The sequence below is a fragment of the Balaenoptera musculus genome, chromosome 9 (genome assembly GCF_009873245.2).
Source record: "Balaenoptera musculus isolate JJ_BM4_2016_0621 chromosome 9, mBalMus1.pri.v3, whole genome shotgun sequence".
In the NCBI taxonomy this organism is placed as follows: Eukaryota; Metazoa; Chordata; class Mammalia; order Artiodactyla; family Balaenopteridae; genus Balaenoptera; species Balaenoptera musculus.
Window position 1 is genome coordinate 40,709,053 of NC_045793.1, and position 16,301 is coordinate 40,725,353.

Here is a 16,301-nt window from a genome sequence, read left to right on the forward strand (position 1 = left end):
ATATTTTCTTCCCTTTTTTTTTCTTTTGTCTTGTTAGCTTTCTACCCATTCTCCCTTTATCAATCAAAGATGCCATCCAGCTCAATTCAGCATTTCCACCCTTGGCATCTAGGAGCTTTGGGAAGGTGCCGCGATAGCTGCTCTTAATTAAGTCAACTTCAAAAAACTTCCAAACATGCCTCGTTTTCCTTATCAGTCATTTTGCAGCTAACATACAAATTTAGCTGAAAATTTTCTGAATATATTTTTATAATCTGCCTGTTTTGAGAATAACAAAAACCATCAGAAAAAAAGGTTACTTTTTAAGTTATTATTCTAAAGCACTATTTTGTTCTCTTTAGAGCCAAAGTGTAGGAAGCAGCAACATCTATTGATATCCTTTCTCCATCCAGGATGTTGACTCAAATCTAAGGGATGCTCTATCCTAGGAATCCAGCGCTGACCAAGCCAGCAAGAATCATGGGCAGAGAAGTCTAAGTGTTAACAGAGGCTCAAAGCTCCCTCAAGACACTGCATCCTCTGTGAGCAAGGTTTCATCTAGATAAGAGACTACCAAGTAATTTTCTGGCCCTTGTTGTTATTCCTCCCTCCCCGCGCGTATTCTTCCCCAGAGGTTGATAGAACCTCACTTAGTTCCTGCTACCTGATGCCATAGAGGCTTACTGGGCCGTGCGACGCAGAATGTGATGTTTATTCATCCTGATCATCCTGATGACCCTACACTCTGTGGAAACAAGCCCAGAGTGAAGATGGGACTATATTTGTGCACTAATCACATTACAATTCTGATGGGCTAAACGTGTGCCTAGTATTACTTTTCTTTTTTTCCTTTCTTTCTCCTCTAAGGTTTTTTGGGTTACTTGGGGGTTTGTTGGCTTACTTTGTATTTTGTGTAAAATGTTATACAAGCATCTTCCTCTCTCATCCTCTACAAAGTCCTTTTCTTGTTTCCTTTATCTTTAAATCAATAGCATTCAAGTATTTGTTCAGGAGCTGCATGTTTCACAATCCCACCATAAAAAGAAGCTTCTCCCAGACTCAGGAAAACGAGATGAAGCACAGCTCCTTCATTTCATCAACACTCATTTACAATGGCTACTGATGCAGATTTTAGGGGAGACTAAAAAATAATTTGATACAAACTGCCCACCCGTCTTCATGGGGTTATTTGTTAGATTCAGTCTGTATCGTAAAATAACCTCTTTACTAGGTGCCGGTGTCGGCTCTTCTGCTTACAAGTGTCATGACCTTATACTTGTCACAACCTCTAGTGTCATCTGGAAAATGGATATAAATAATACATCCCTAGTTAGCTAATGAAATGATTGGGAGGACCAATTTTAAAACGTGTGGTGAAATGTTTTGTAAATGAAAAGACACAATGCAAACAAAGCATGATTATTATGGCTTTATTTATAACTCTTCAGCTCTAACATAATTATATACAGTTTTCCAGAGACAGACACACTGAGGTTTTGATGAGAAACCTTATTATGCGGATAAGATACTAGAATGTATCCAGGAATACTAACATCTTACCATGATCCAGCCACTCGTTTTGAGAAGCTCCTGGATGGGAGATGTATGGATAAAGTAAGCAAAGCACGCAAGGCCGCAGTCTTACTATATGGGACTGTAGCTCCACACCCCAAAGTGGGCTGGACTTCAGGAGGCAAATTCTTTTTGCCAAGAGTAGAAAATTTGCTTCTGAAATGGACCTGGTATGATTGTGGAGAACTGTACTGACCAGAAGATTCAGTGGACACAATTTGCAGTGACTCATTCTGACCATTGTTTTAGTAATGCTGTCTGGTGGTTCTTAGAACCCATAACCGTGATCTTTGAACTTCTGATTTCAATTCAATCCAATCAATTAGAGCAGAAACTGATCAGCAATACAGCACCAACATTTCATCCTATGCACAGTTACCACAAACACCATCTACCAAGTCGTTCATGTAAACCATCATGCTAGAGTGTGTTTTTGAGACATGAAGAACCTGTGTTTAAAAGGCAACTGAAGAAAAATTATTCTGGAATAGGAATGGGAAAGAAACTTTTTTTTCAAAGTAGCTTTTGGGGGAAGAGAAGTTTAAACTTCCTCTTAAATTTTTTCTTGTTATTATTCTCTATCTCTACGATTGACCCAGGCTATGTCTTTAAAGAGAAAAAGGCCAAAATGAGGAGAGAGGATTTTTGATGTCCAGATCAGCACCAATTTCCTGAGCTATGTGCTGCCTTTCTGTCTGTCTGAGCAGGAGTTCCAGCGGCCTCATCTTTGGAGGTCATAAAACCCAGTAAGGAGACACGTGATAAAAGATTTAGGCCTCTCTTATTAACACATAACTGTTAGCAAGTAATGGCAAATTAGGAAACATTAACAATAGATGATACTTAACTATAAATGCCTTGACAAGTGTGAGTTTGAACTTTTTATTCTTAATGTGTTCCAGGGTTTAAAATGCGCTTTTAGAGTTACAATAAAACCTGGGTTTTTTTTTCTTTGTAGTTTCAATATCAATTCAATTCTCATCTGCAGTCTCATCCTTAGATCTTTAAAATAACAGCATTTGGAAAAAAGTAAATCACAGAGAAGGGCAATCTCTATATGCAATAAGCAACAAAGATAAAAACGGATGGGTAATCCTTAAGTGGAAAAGCATCATTGTAAGAAATGCTCAAAGAGGATTTCTTTCACTCATAAATAGGTCATATTCATGGGGATTTGCACCAACATAAGCACTTTAAAAAGACTGTATATAATCCCTTCTTGGAACAGACATTTAGAATCAAGTCCTCTACTCCCAACTCTTAGGCCTCCAAAGATATAAAAAGTGGCCACATTTTCTACCGACACCTGGAAACTCATTTCTGATTTGTGTATCTGTCTGTTGAGACAGTAGGTACTTGTGACTGATATAAGTGGAGTAAAGTAGCTCCGTAACCTTGGTCTTTGAACTTCTGATTTCAATTCAATCCAATCAATTAGAGCAGAAACTCATCAGCAATATAGCACCAAAATTTCATTCTATGTAATATTTATAATATATTACAGTGGTATTATATATCTTATTGTCTTTAAAATGTACCCAGAGATATGAAATTTGTATAGGGCCTAGCCCTATATACTATGCAAATAAGAACATAATCATTGACCCCTTGTAGAACACATAGAATACGGTCATCACAGCATGCAGCACATAGTGGTGGTCTATTGGCATTTGTGACTTTATACTCCACATTGTTAACTTATTGCAAGCACGGATTTTGTTTGATTTGAATTTGTAACATTAAGGCTTATCAGAACTGTTGGCAAGTACTAGGTGCCTAATAGATATATGATGACTGAGTGAAAATAAACGTTATTGTAAAGATACGGGGAATATCTTTGGATGTGCAAAATGAGATGTTACCCACAAGAGGATTATTTCGTTAAAAAAATTTAGTAATGGTAGTTGGTAGTGGGGGAGCATGTACCAGATGGAAAATAACTATTATCTTAAAAGATTGTGCAGTAAACAGTGAATGTGTTCCAGTGAGTGGGCATGTGTGAATGTGTACAGTCCGCTTAGAACAGATCATCCATCCCTGGCTCCAATAAACTCAGAGTATCAAATCATCTAGGTAAAATGAATTGATAAAAAATTATGACATTAGTTTATTTTGGTACAGAGAAGAACTTGCTTTCAAAATGTAACAAAGTAAAAAGTCAAGAAAGAGGTTTACTTCTCTGAAGTAAAAATGAAACACTTTGAACACCGATCATTCAGAATATCCATATTAATTAAATGACAGATTAAAGCACTTTAAACTCTTCTCAGAAGTCTGATCTAGCAACCTTGGGAGTTACCTTGTCATTGACAATGCAAACTTTGGGTTGTTTTGGGGGATAAATACATAAAACAAATTTAAAAAAAAAAAAAAGAACCTCTAGTGATCCATGTGTTAGTACATAAGAATTTTTGAGGGATGAAAGTCCCAGCAGGGGAAACAAGCAGTTCAACATCCCACAAGGAAAGAGGTGACACCCCCCCCCCCCGCTTCTGCACTGCCTTAAACCCTACAAAGAACTATTCTCTACCCACATTAGAGCACTTATTTGTACATTTCAGCAGCAGTCTCAGCACCTGGGAACAAATGGCAGAACATTTTTTCACTCCTCTGAACAGAACCCAACAATTTTAACAGCAGGAGTTCAAGTGTTTTATCAACAGCATGCTACTATCTAGTCTGAAGAAAAAAAAAGAAAAGAAAAAAAGGAAGCCCTCAAAAACAAAACCCCTTAAGGAATGTAGTATGAATGTTTAGTGAACTATGTGTTTAGAATAGAAAATTGTCACAGCATGCAAGAAGATGGCAGTCATTCAGAATAGCAGAGAAATTATCTTTGTACCTTCCTGAGCTTCCAAATATGCCCTATACTTTATTCTACCTGTGTGTAAGGTATAAGAATACACTGGAAAACAACTGCTTCATTTGAGTAGCCTAGTCTGAGCCTTGTTGACTTCACCACTGGTCATCATCCAGAAAAATCATAATGACTCATCTCTCAATGTCACCAAGCCATGACAATCTGTGACCCTAGTAAATTGTCACAGATCAATAGATTGACCCTTTGCTCAATGTAAACCCTAATGTCACTGCTGAATTCAGATAGGATTCTTGCCTAAGTTTCTTCACTCCAGAAAAACTCAGAGTGCACATAGCCATCCCAAATTTTACAAAGAGATGGAAAGGAATAACAAAATATAAGGAAAAATTGGCGACTTCTGTTCAAGACCCAAGTTAGTGCTCAGTACATAGAAATCTTAAGTATTGCGACAATTGTAAATATTGGGTTGGCCAAAAAGTTCATTTGGGTTTTTCCATAAGATGTCACAGAAAAACCCGAATGACCTTTTTGGCCAACGCAATACTTTAGAATTTCCAGTGAACTTATGATGTTGTGTTAAAATCTGCTTTGGCCTCTCAGTCTTAGTTAATACTTTTATTTCATCATATAAATTGATTTATTATTTTATAAATGTTTATGCCTTCAATAAATGCACCAGAATGCAAATATTAGGAGTTCTAGACAAGACTCATCTCCTCACTTTTAGGAACTCATTGTTTACCTGAAAGCCAAGATCTTGGTACTAAATATATTAAGAAGGTACATGACATATCAAGCAATATGAGAATCATCAGTAGAGAGAACAAAGTCAAGATCTAGATGAACGGTTAAGTAAATAAATGCCATGAATTCATCATTAGGAAAATGTCATGATCAGGTATAATAAAAAATGGACCTTGAAAGATAATATTTGGATGGATAGAGGTTAAAGAAGAAGGCATTTTCAATGTGGGCCAAATGAAAATGAACCTGGTTTGTATAGGGACATGGAGGTGACAAAGCTGATTACAACTAGTGGTATATAAAGATGTTCTTAGAGTTAACATTTGAAAAGTAAATTGGATTTAGATTGCAAAGTGACTTGAATTTCATCTTGAGCTATAAATTTTAGTATTATTAAGTTGCATCCTACCTTGGTCTGAAATGATTTGAGGTAGTTTACAAAGATGCAGCAAAACCAAGAAAAATAACCTAATTTACACTTCAGGAAAAAAATGAGTCAAAATAAAAATTAAGATTTAAATTAGTGAGGTGTACCTAGGAAAGAAGTTAAGTTTTTAAGAAGCATGCTATAACAAGTCATACATTTGTTAAAAGCGATAGACAAGATTGTTTTCCCACACAAATAGGGAAAATCAGATGAAAGATTTAGTATTATAAGGCACAAGTAAACCAAATGCTCAGGAAAATCACAACTGATACTAAGACCAAAGACCTCAAAAAGAAGTCAGTGAATAATATGATAAACAAATAACATCCTCAACAACACAGCAGAAAAGTTGACAGAACAATTTTCCAGAAATTCCCCTAACATAGGTCAATGATAGATTCTAAAGCACAGTGGAGTAATGTCTTTGAGGGATGATTCTGCCCAGATATGTTTTACATTGACTGCCTGACTCAACACAAGAATATGAGGTTAAAAGTCATGAGAGACTTTGAAACAGGACACCTACCTATTTAAAGGCAGACATCTGCTATAAGACTTCCTCCAGACCCCCTCTTGGTAGACAAAATAGAGGACCTTTGTAATAGTTTCATATATCAGCTTGTGGACATTGCCCTTACAATTTCTTTTAACCCTAGCTCTGTAAAAGATACAATTCATTCTCAAGAAAAGTATGTTTCTCTTCCATGAGTTGCCAACCAAGTCTTGGAGAAACATGGGTTTTAAGGTAAATGCAGGGTTGCAGAAACCATCCATCAGAACTTGGAAAGTTTTAACCTGGGAAGATAAGCACTGGATTGTCAAGAGCACTATTTGCTTTTAAATTTGTGATGCAGATTTGCATTTACTTCATACCCCATGCATAATTTGAAGGTCTGCCATTTGGAAATGGCTGTCCTTTTGGAAAAAGGTGCTACTGTAATGGCCATAAGGAAAATAGGTCATGAATTAATAATCTTGCTTGGCGAAGTTTCATGACATCTGCCAACACTACACACAAAAAAAGCTTTTCTCAGTCCTTCACTGTCATGCCTGGCGGATTAACTCATATATTTTACAAAAGAAGTGCTCCATACTGTAATCATTTCCATCTTCTGACATCTGCTTCATGCATATCTTTGTCAATCTAAGATATGCCACTTGTCAGTTACAAGTGAATCAAGGTGTATAAAAATGCAAAAATACCACTTTACATTAGGGAGGTGTAAAGGGCCTTAGCAGAAATTGACAAAAGTCACCAAATATAAATTGTAACCTTTACTCTAAAGCTGACAACTTAAAATTTCTCACCACAGGGCTTGTTGGACAGCCTAAAAATGAATAAGAAATCTAATTTACCTGAATTGTGATATAAATTTTGTTAATCTTGTGTGGTTTTTTTTGAACAGTATAAAATTTTATTTTAACTGTTAACTATTTTACAAGGATATATGTTACATTTTATTTCTTTCTATTATTTATTTTATATATAAAGGCCTTTATATAGTGACCTAAAAATCATGAAAAGATACAACTCCTTTCAATATGATGAATAATACTCCCTGTTAAATGTGGTTACCTTTTTCAAAAACCATAGAAAATTGAAATAAAATTATTTAGTAAAATTGATAACAATTCTTTAAAATAATAATATGCTATGTTATTTAGGGCAAAGTTATGTAAGGTCCAAAATGGAATATGGTACTATAGCTCAAAGAGTTAAATCATTTCATAAGCAACAATAATATCTTTGTTAAACTTACAGTGTTGCTATAATAGAATGTCTTTGAATAGCTCTCCTAAAAAATATCAAATAAAGCTATGATTATGAAAATGGGCTACGAATAATGTTATTGAGGAATCTATCAAATTAATAAGTGGTTTGTTATTTTTTAGTTACAATTTTGCTAGACATACTTAGGTTTATCCACACTTGCTATATATCCTTGTAGTTCTGATAATCATCTAATAGAAACTACAAGTATAAATAAATATATTTGACTCAGAGAGATTTTTCTTTTGTTCCATTTCCTTTTCCACATAAATACAAATCATAGTGTATACTCTCTCCCACATGCGTACTAAAGAAACCTTTATTTTCTTTAAGTGTGTGTTAGTGTGTGTGTATGTATCTGTGTGTAAAATCAAACTGTGATATGCCAGGTAGGTGATTTTTTTAAATGGACAAAGTAATAAATTTTATTCTCCTAGTGCCATCAAAACTTGCACAGAAAAAAACTTACCTTGTCCTTAGCCCACTGTTCCCTAAACACTTGGAAAGAAAAAAGATAAAGGAATCATAAAATCAAAAGGTTTCAGACTAAAAAGAAAGTTTCAAAGTAATTAAGACAAGTTAATGATAACATACTAGTATCCAAAAGAAAACTGTTTTGATATCTCTTATTAGACTGTTCGTATGATATTTATCTATTCATTTTTAACAACCTGACATATATACTTGTGGGAAGAATACTCTGTAAGGAACTGCGGGTTCTAGAAAGTTCTAAACTTTGTGGAAGAAAATTTAGAAACTGTGGGTGTATTATAAAGTTAATATACTTCCACATAGTGGAATATTGTGCAGCTATTAAACTTTTACAATACAAATACTGATTATAATGTATTATAAAATGAAAAGAACTTATGAATACGGTACTATTTTATTTTCTATAAGCAGATGCACACATACATGTATTGTAAAGGTAAAAGGAAAAATTAAACAATCTATTATTATCACTGACTGGTTGGAGTAGTTTCTAATCAAACTTACACCTTTCTATATTTCCAAATTTTCTGCAATCAACATGTGCTAATTCTCAATGAAAAATTTAATGTAGAGTGTTAATATACAATAGAAAAAGCAAGAATTATTCCAGATAACTAACATCCAGGAGGAACATGTATGTACCCCTTAGTTCATATCCCTGTACTTGATAAATTTAAACAAATCCATATCAATGATTATGCTAAAAATAAATGAACAGGAATTCTTGTTCTGCATAAGATGGTTAAGCACACGCCACTCTATCTCTCACACTAACTGCAACTATAAAAATGGACAGAATGTGTGAAGCAACTATTCAAAGACCCTGAAAAGTATATGGTAGCAGGTACAACAGGTAAGAAGATGAGCATTTGAGTAACCACCAGATCTGTACTGAGGTGACCATTTTTTCCCCTTTGGACTCTCACCATTTGGCCCTGAATGTTGCACAGTTGTAAAAGTGAGTGGCAGAGAAGAGTAATTAAAGCCTCAGCTTTCTGGGCGAAGACTGAAAAAGGAAGTCCCAGGGAACCTATAAGTACCAGGGAGATCAGACGGAGGGCAGGGATTGGAAAAGAAACCCTATAAAGTTGTTTATGAGTTCCTGGGCTCATCACCAAGTTGTGCACACGTAGATCCACTCCTGATCAGTGTATTAAAGCTATTGAGAACGGAACTAACACATAAACTACCAACTAGGTCCCAAACTACTACTGGGTGGTACACACAAGGGACAGATTCAAATAGCACTACAAAGGCTTTGAAAACTAAACTGAAATTGGAACCACAGCCCACAAAAAGTATGTTGGAACTCTCAGCATAAACCTAACCAGGTTGACTGCTTGCTAGAACAAAAATGTCAATGTTTTCCTTGGGATTTAAAGTAAATCAGGAAGGTTATAGCATAACATTCAAAATTTGCAAGATACAGGCCAAAATCGTTTTCCATGTGGAAAACTAGAAAAATTTTAACTTGCAGGAGACGACAATCAGCAGATTCCAACAACAAAATGACACAGCTGTTGAAAATATCTGAAAAGACTTTAAAGTAGTTATTAGATAAATGCTCCAGCAATCAGGGACACTCCAGAAATGATGAAAAAATATAAATTTTCAGCAAAGAAATAGAAGACATAAAGAAAAAACAAACAGAAGTTTTGTAACTGAAATATACAATACACAAGACAGAAAATTCACTGGGAACGTCAATAACAGAATGAAGATGACAGAGAAGACAGTGTTGAAAATAGATCAATAGAAATGATCCCATCTAAACAACAATCCGCAACTTAAAATAAATAGATTTATTATCTTAGTTTCAGAGTGTTGAGAATCCAGGAGAGGCCAAGCCACATGATGGTTTCAGGTCACTCTTGAAGCTTCAGTTAAAATGGCTGAGGCTACAGTCATCTGAATGCCTCTCTGAGTCAGCCAGCAAGAGAGAAAGGAAGGGCATGCAAGACAGAAATCATAGTCTTTTTGCAACCTAATCAGGGAAGTAATATTCAACAATATTGCTGAATTCCATCCACCAGAAATGAGTCACAAGATCCAGCCCACACTCAAAGAAAGGAAATTGTATAAGGGTATGAATATCACGAGCTGGAATCTTACAGGTTTACCACAGCTTTGCACAGACTTAGGTTGTATGAAGAATATAATAGAAAACATATTTTCTACTGCCAAGAAGGTATCTCTTTGCATTGTTATCATTGGTATAACAATTGGAATTAGAGAATTTCATCGAATTGGAACCACTTTACTTATTTAATGCCAGTTCATCTATATGATGTTCCCAAATCGGTCACTCCATTTAAAGATAAGGGTATTAAAACAGCAATTAATAGAAAAAGTGTGTTTGAACCATTACTTCCACCTGTAGTTGTATGTAAGATTTTTAAATGGGGATATTCTATATACATTTTATTTTATTTAAGGAGACAAAAATCATCTCACTACTTTCCTTTAAAAAGAATGATAAATCTGGAAAGGGCATAAGAAAATAACTAGTCCAACCTCTTGATTTTGTAAGTGAGGAAACTCAGGGTTATTCAAACTGTCACGGCTATTTGATAATAATAAGTCTAGGAAGTGACATGCTGAAACTGACTCGCATGGGCTTGCAAGGCTTAACTGTGAGAAGTCTTCCTAACACCACTTTCAGTGACATCAGGCTGGTAGCTTGAAATTGGCCACAATAGGAGTATTTACATCATGGAAGTCTGCAAGCATTACAAACCAGTGTTGTTTTTCTTTTCCAGTGTGCTAATTATTAAACATTCACCAGCACAACACTAGGCTTTCTGATCTCTTGTTCCCTATCTGCTATGCACTGGTTGTATGTCTTTATCATGAAGACCAAAGCTGCTGAACTAATTCTCTTATATAATGTTTTACCCTCTTCAATCTGACCTGGACTTTGTACATAATGTTTCTTCAGAAGTTATATTCACTCATATGCACTGTTAATGAAAAGCAGGTTTATATACCCATAGTAATTATGGGTCCTGGTGATCTTTGAAAAAGATGGATGCCTAGTTTCTCTATCTCAAATGGTTTGTCACAAGAAAGCAATTATCTTTATTTAATGTCTAGACACTGTGACTGTATTTTTAACACTGCTACACAGTATTAGCCATACTCATGGCTTTTCATGTGATCTATATGACAATTAAATTTTAAAACCTCATTTCTTCATGTTATGCATATTATAGCAAACTCTCTTAATTTAACAAACTCTGTCTCCTGTGGGGTCAAACAATACAAAACAATACAAAACATAAAGGAGCCCCAAAGTTAATTTAAAAGTAATTTTTTAAAGAATTCATATTATTTGCTTTATCCTACCCTAATTTTTATATTCTTATTTCTTGACCTTTATTATTATTTCTAGTTACTACATAATATTATAGGGTCATTTCTAATTAGTAACAGCAACAAAGAAAACAAATCTGCCATTCCTGGAACCAGTCAAAATTGTAAGCTACAAAGTTCCAGCTCTTTGAGTTTGTTTAAGTAGGAGTTTCAATAAAATTGTTTATATATGAAGTATATTTGTAGTAGAGATTTGGTAGCATAATTATTCTCTAAAAACTTGCATTACTGTAATTAACTACCACATGCTGGTTATCACCAGGATCTCTTCTTATAGCTATAGTGATTTCCTTATTAAATGAAGAAGCAAACCTGCTCTGTGTGTGTGTGTGTGTGTGTGTGTGTGTGTTTTCAAAAGTTATCCAGAAACTCTCACCAACCCCACAGCTACATATCTGGTTCAGTCAACATCTCTTATTTAGACCGTGGTAATTATCCTTGTCTTAGTCCATTCAGGCTGCTATAACAAAATAAAACAGACGGGGTAGCTTATAAACAACAGAAGTTTATTTCTCACAGTTCTGGAGGCTGGAAGTCCGAGACTGAGGGGCTAACATGGCTGCGTTCTGGGGAGGGCGCTCTTCCTGGTTCATAGCTGGTTACTTCTCACTGTGTCCTCACATGGTGGAAAGGCTAGGGATTTCTGGGGTGTTTCAATTATAAGGCACTAATGCTATTCATGAAGACTCCACCCTCATGACTTAAGCACCACCCAAAGGCCCCCTCTCCTAACACTATCATTTTGGTGGTTAGGATTTCAACATTTGAACTTTGGGGACACAAACAGTCAGACCATAGCAGTCTTCTAACTACTTTCCCTGTTTTTATTCTTGCCTTCCTACCAGTCAATTCTCCACACAACAGCCAGAGTCAACATTTAAAAGGTATATGAGATCTGCTGAGTCCCACAGTGACTTCCCATCTCACACACAGCAAAAGCCCACAGTCCATATAATGGCTTACAAAGCCTATGTGATTTGACCTGCGTCTTCTCTGACCTCATCTCCTTCTCTCTCCTTCCCTCTATCTGCTCCAGCCACACTACCCACCATGTTTTGTTTTGTATTGTTTTTTCAAATACTGCAGTCATGTTTGCATCTCGGATATTTCCATTAGCTATAATCCCTCTGCCTGGAATGTTTTTCTTTCTAATATTTGCATAGCTCACTCTCTCACTTCTTTAAAGTTTTTGCTTAAACATGTTCTTAGTGAATCATGGCTGATGGCTGATTACCATGTCTAAAAATGTAACCTGCCCTAATCTCTGTCCTTCTGCTCTCACTTTTCCAGAATATTTATAATTTACTAACTTACTATAATTTAGCTATTATGTTAATGTTTATTGTCTGTCACCCAGACCACAGTATAATATATATATGTACTTATATACTGCCTTAAGTTAATATTTTTGAAGAAAAGAAGAAAGAAAAAAGAAGGAAGGTAACCACAAAAGTAAAATACAAGAAAAAGTAGTGAATATAGACATTGGTAAACATGTGGGTGAATCTATTTAATTATAGACTCTAAAAACAAATTAATAATGAGGATTAATAGGAGAGGATAGAGCTAACAGACCTGGTAACATAACAATAGCATGAAAATAATAGAAAGAGATTAGTGTTTCCATATTTTTAGTCCCTTGCATTATTATGCAATAGCATAGAGACATTAACTAGCTTTAGGTATCTCTAAGACTAGAATGTGGTTTAAAATATAAGGCTATCCATTTTCTAAAATGGATTTTAGGCAAAAATTAACATAAGCAAAAAAAGAAATTGACAAATCTGTAAATACAGTTAGGGATTTTACAGATATATTCCTCAGAAACTGAACATCAAACAGACAAAACAGTAATGAGATTGTTGAAAATATAAAAGGTGAAATTATTAAGCTGTACCTTATAAACATGTAGACCACCTTCATGGAAAAAAAAGAGAAAATAAATCCTTTTAGTCACGAAGTATGCCTATGTACAAAAGAATATCTTATATAAACTATTTTCTCTCACCACAATATAAAGAGTCAAAATAGGACACAGACACACACAAACACATACACACACACAGAAAATACTGAAAATACACTTCTGAATAATCCACTGCCCAAAGGCTAAATTAGAATGAAACTTATGAATTGGATCTACATAAAAATGAAAGCAATAGAGATTAAAATGTGTAAATGTCTGTAAAGCAGTACAAAGAAAAAAAATGTTTAACTTTGATACACATATAATAAAGACTAAAAATTAATGAACTAAGTGGCCAAATCAAGAAGCTAGAGACAGAACAAGAGAGAAAACCCTGAGAATGAAGAGATTATAATAGTAAGAGTAGAAACTATTTTTTTAATGGGAAGACTAGAGAAGATCAAAAATATAAAAAAGCTTTAAAAATAAAAGAGGCAAGACTGATCAACAGTATTAACAATTTTTTTAGGTTTTGGAAAGTTGAAGGAGACATACATATAAATAGAGCAGAGATTTAAAAGCATCAAAAGAAAATACATGGAAAAATTATGCAAATAAAATTGAAAATTATATTGAAAGAACAATTTTCAAAATTATTAGCAAATTGACTCGAGCAAATGGAAGGCCAGAATCAAACTATAACCATTAAAAAATTGAGGAAGCAGCAAAATTCTATTAATTACAAAAGGATGAGACCCTGGTAGATTTAAACAATTTTACCAACCTTATATGACTCATATGATTTTTATTATATTCACTATGTCGTACATCATCACCACTACCTAATTCTAGAACATTTTCATCACCCCAAAAGAAATTGTGTACCTATTTGTACTCAGTCCCAATTTCCCTCTCTCCTCATCCCTTGACAATCACTACTTAACACTTGTTTTTAAATTATAATTATTAACATAAGTGAGAGTGTTCACATAGATAGACTTGAACAAATCCAATTTGGAAGGCAAAAGAAGTGTTTCCTTCACTGCTCTCTACTTCAGGTTAACTTTAAGTAGTAATCAACATGAAAAGTTTTCCATTAAAAAGAATGGTTTATTTATCAAGTGAGTTTCTCTCCTGGTAATAGTATAATTAAAAATTTTAATAGGCACATTTCGAAGTTCAGTTCTTGAAGAGTCAGTTAAATATAAATTCATAATGCCACCTTGTACTGTGCTGCATTTTTGAGATTGTAGAAATGTGAATGCACTAGTATATCATAAGTTATTGAATTCAGTCAACATAATATAGGTGTATTGAGTAATTATGAGAGTATGCAAATCTCTTGAAATTGGCTAATGTATAAGCAGCATTCATACTACTTCAGCATAACCTAGTTTACTGCTTCTGTTAGGCAAGGAAGAAATTTGAACCTTCTTCTGAGGAGTATCCCAGCCTCTATCTGAACTCCAACTTTACTGGGTCTGCAGACAAGCATCACCTCTCCCAAGAAACCTCATCTGATTATCCCACACACTGACCTTTCCTTTTTGTAATTCCTCTTCAGCACTTATTCATTTTAGACACCTAATGGAACACTGTGTTACAGCTGAATTGTGCTAACAAAAGCAATGAGAGTGATGGGATATTTTTTAACCTAACAGATCTTTTACATCCAAATATTTTAGCACTAGAGTCTCTGCAGAAACAATGCCCTCATTTCAGTGATGCTGCCATGACTCCAGTCCCTCTGTTAACTCCTGTTACACACCATCCAGGGCATTTTCATATGATGCACTGACATTTTCTCTGGTGAAGACTCATGTCCTCCCACAAAATAGCTTTCCTTCCTGATCTTGTTTTTAATCTCATCTATCTACTCTGACAATAGTGCTTTCTTCAGAGTCTAACCTATTATTTACTCTATAATTTGGGGAAAAAAAAAATTTTCCTCCAAGAAGAAGTTGACTGTATAAATTTTTTAAAAATTGACCTTTAATTCCTCAATGAAAATGCCTCATAATACACTACACAATGAAGGATTCCTAAGGAATGGCTCTCTCCTTCTAGGAGTTCCTATACTAATTGGAAAAGTAAGCTATATAAGAGCCATTTGAAATGACATGCTTTATTTGTTAGTAAATATACATACATTTATATGTACCTATTGATACAACTGACAGCTGCCTGGCATTGGTACTGGAAAATCAGAAATAAAAGATACAGTCAATGACTTATTATCTGGTATGGAATGTAGAAAGGTGTTTTATTGAAGTAAAATTTCAGAAACTAGAGACACAGGCTAAAAATTGAAGTCAGGAGAAATGAAAGATTAAGGAAAACATTAGGTTGGTTTGTCTCCCGTATTGTTTTAGGAAACTGGGAAGAAACTGTTATACTTAATAGGAATAAGAGGAAACGAACACAGTCTCAAAGTTCCCACTTTCTGATGATTAGAAAAAATATAACCTCTATTAAAAAAAAAAAACCTACAGCATGATACTACCTACACATATATGCTAAATGACTCTTCAAGTAATTGAATGACTCTTTATATCCTTTCTCAAAATTTTAAATCCCATGAGGTCAAAGAGTATATTTTGTTGACTCACAAGTAGTAGGTGCTCAACAAAATTTGATGAATAAATTTTGTGAATGAGTGATTAGATTCATTGATACTAATTCTTAACTCAATACTTGGTCAATGCAAGTAATACTGCAGCCTAAATGTGAAAGACAGAGAGCAGTTAGGCCAATAGAAAAGCAAGACATTGAAGATGGATCTTCCAAAAGTTGACACTAATGTAGAGATTTTAATTAGTGTCTCAGAAAAAATGACAGATGTTCCCCTTGCTCAAGAGTCAGGGATAGGCAAAGCAATCTACAGATTCAATGCAATCCCTATCAAACTACCAATGGCATTTTTCACAGAACTAGAACAAAAAACTTCCCAATTTGTATGGAAACACAAAAGACCCCGAATAGCCAAAGCAATCTTGAGAAAGAAAAACGGAGCTGGAGGAATCAGGCTCCCTGACTTCAGACTACACTACAAAGCTACAGTAATCAAGACAGTATGGTACTGGAACAAAAACAGAAATATAGATCAATGGAACAGGATAGAAAGCCCAGAGATAAACCCACACACATATGGTCACCTTATCTTTGATAAAGGAGGCAAGAATATACAATGGAGAAAAGACAGCCTCTTCAATAAGTG

The 16,301-nt window shown here is 34.8% G+C and overlaps 1 long non-coding RNA gene across 1 annotated transcript in view; it reads right to left on the reverse strand.

Annotated features, from left to right (window-relative positions):
• LOC118900981 overlaps positions 1-16,301 on the reverse strand; it is an 83,092-nt gene that overhangs the window by 8,560 nt on the left and 58,231 nt on the right. The window lies entirely within an intron of this gene.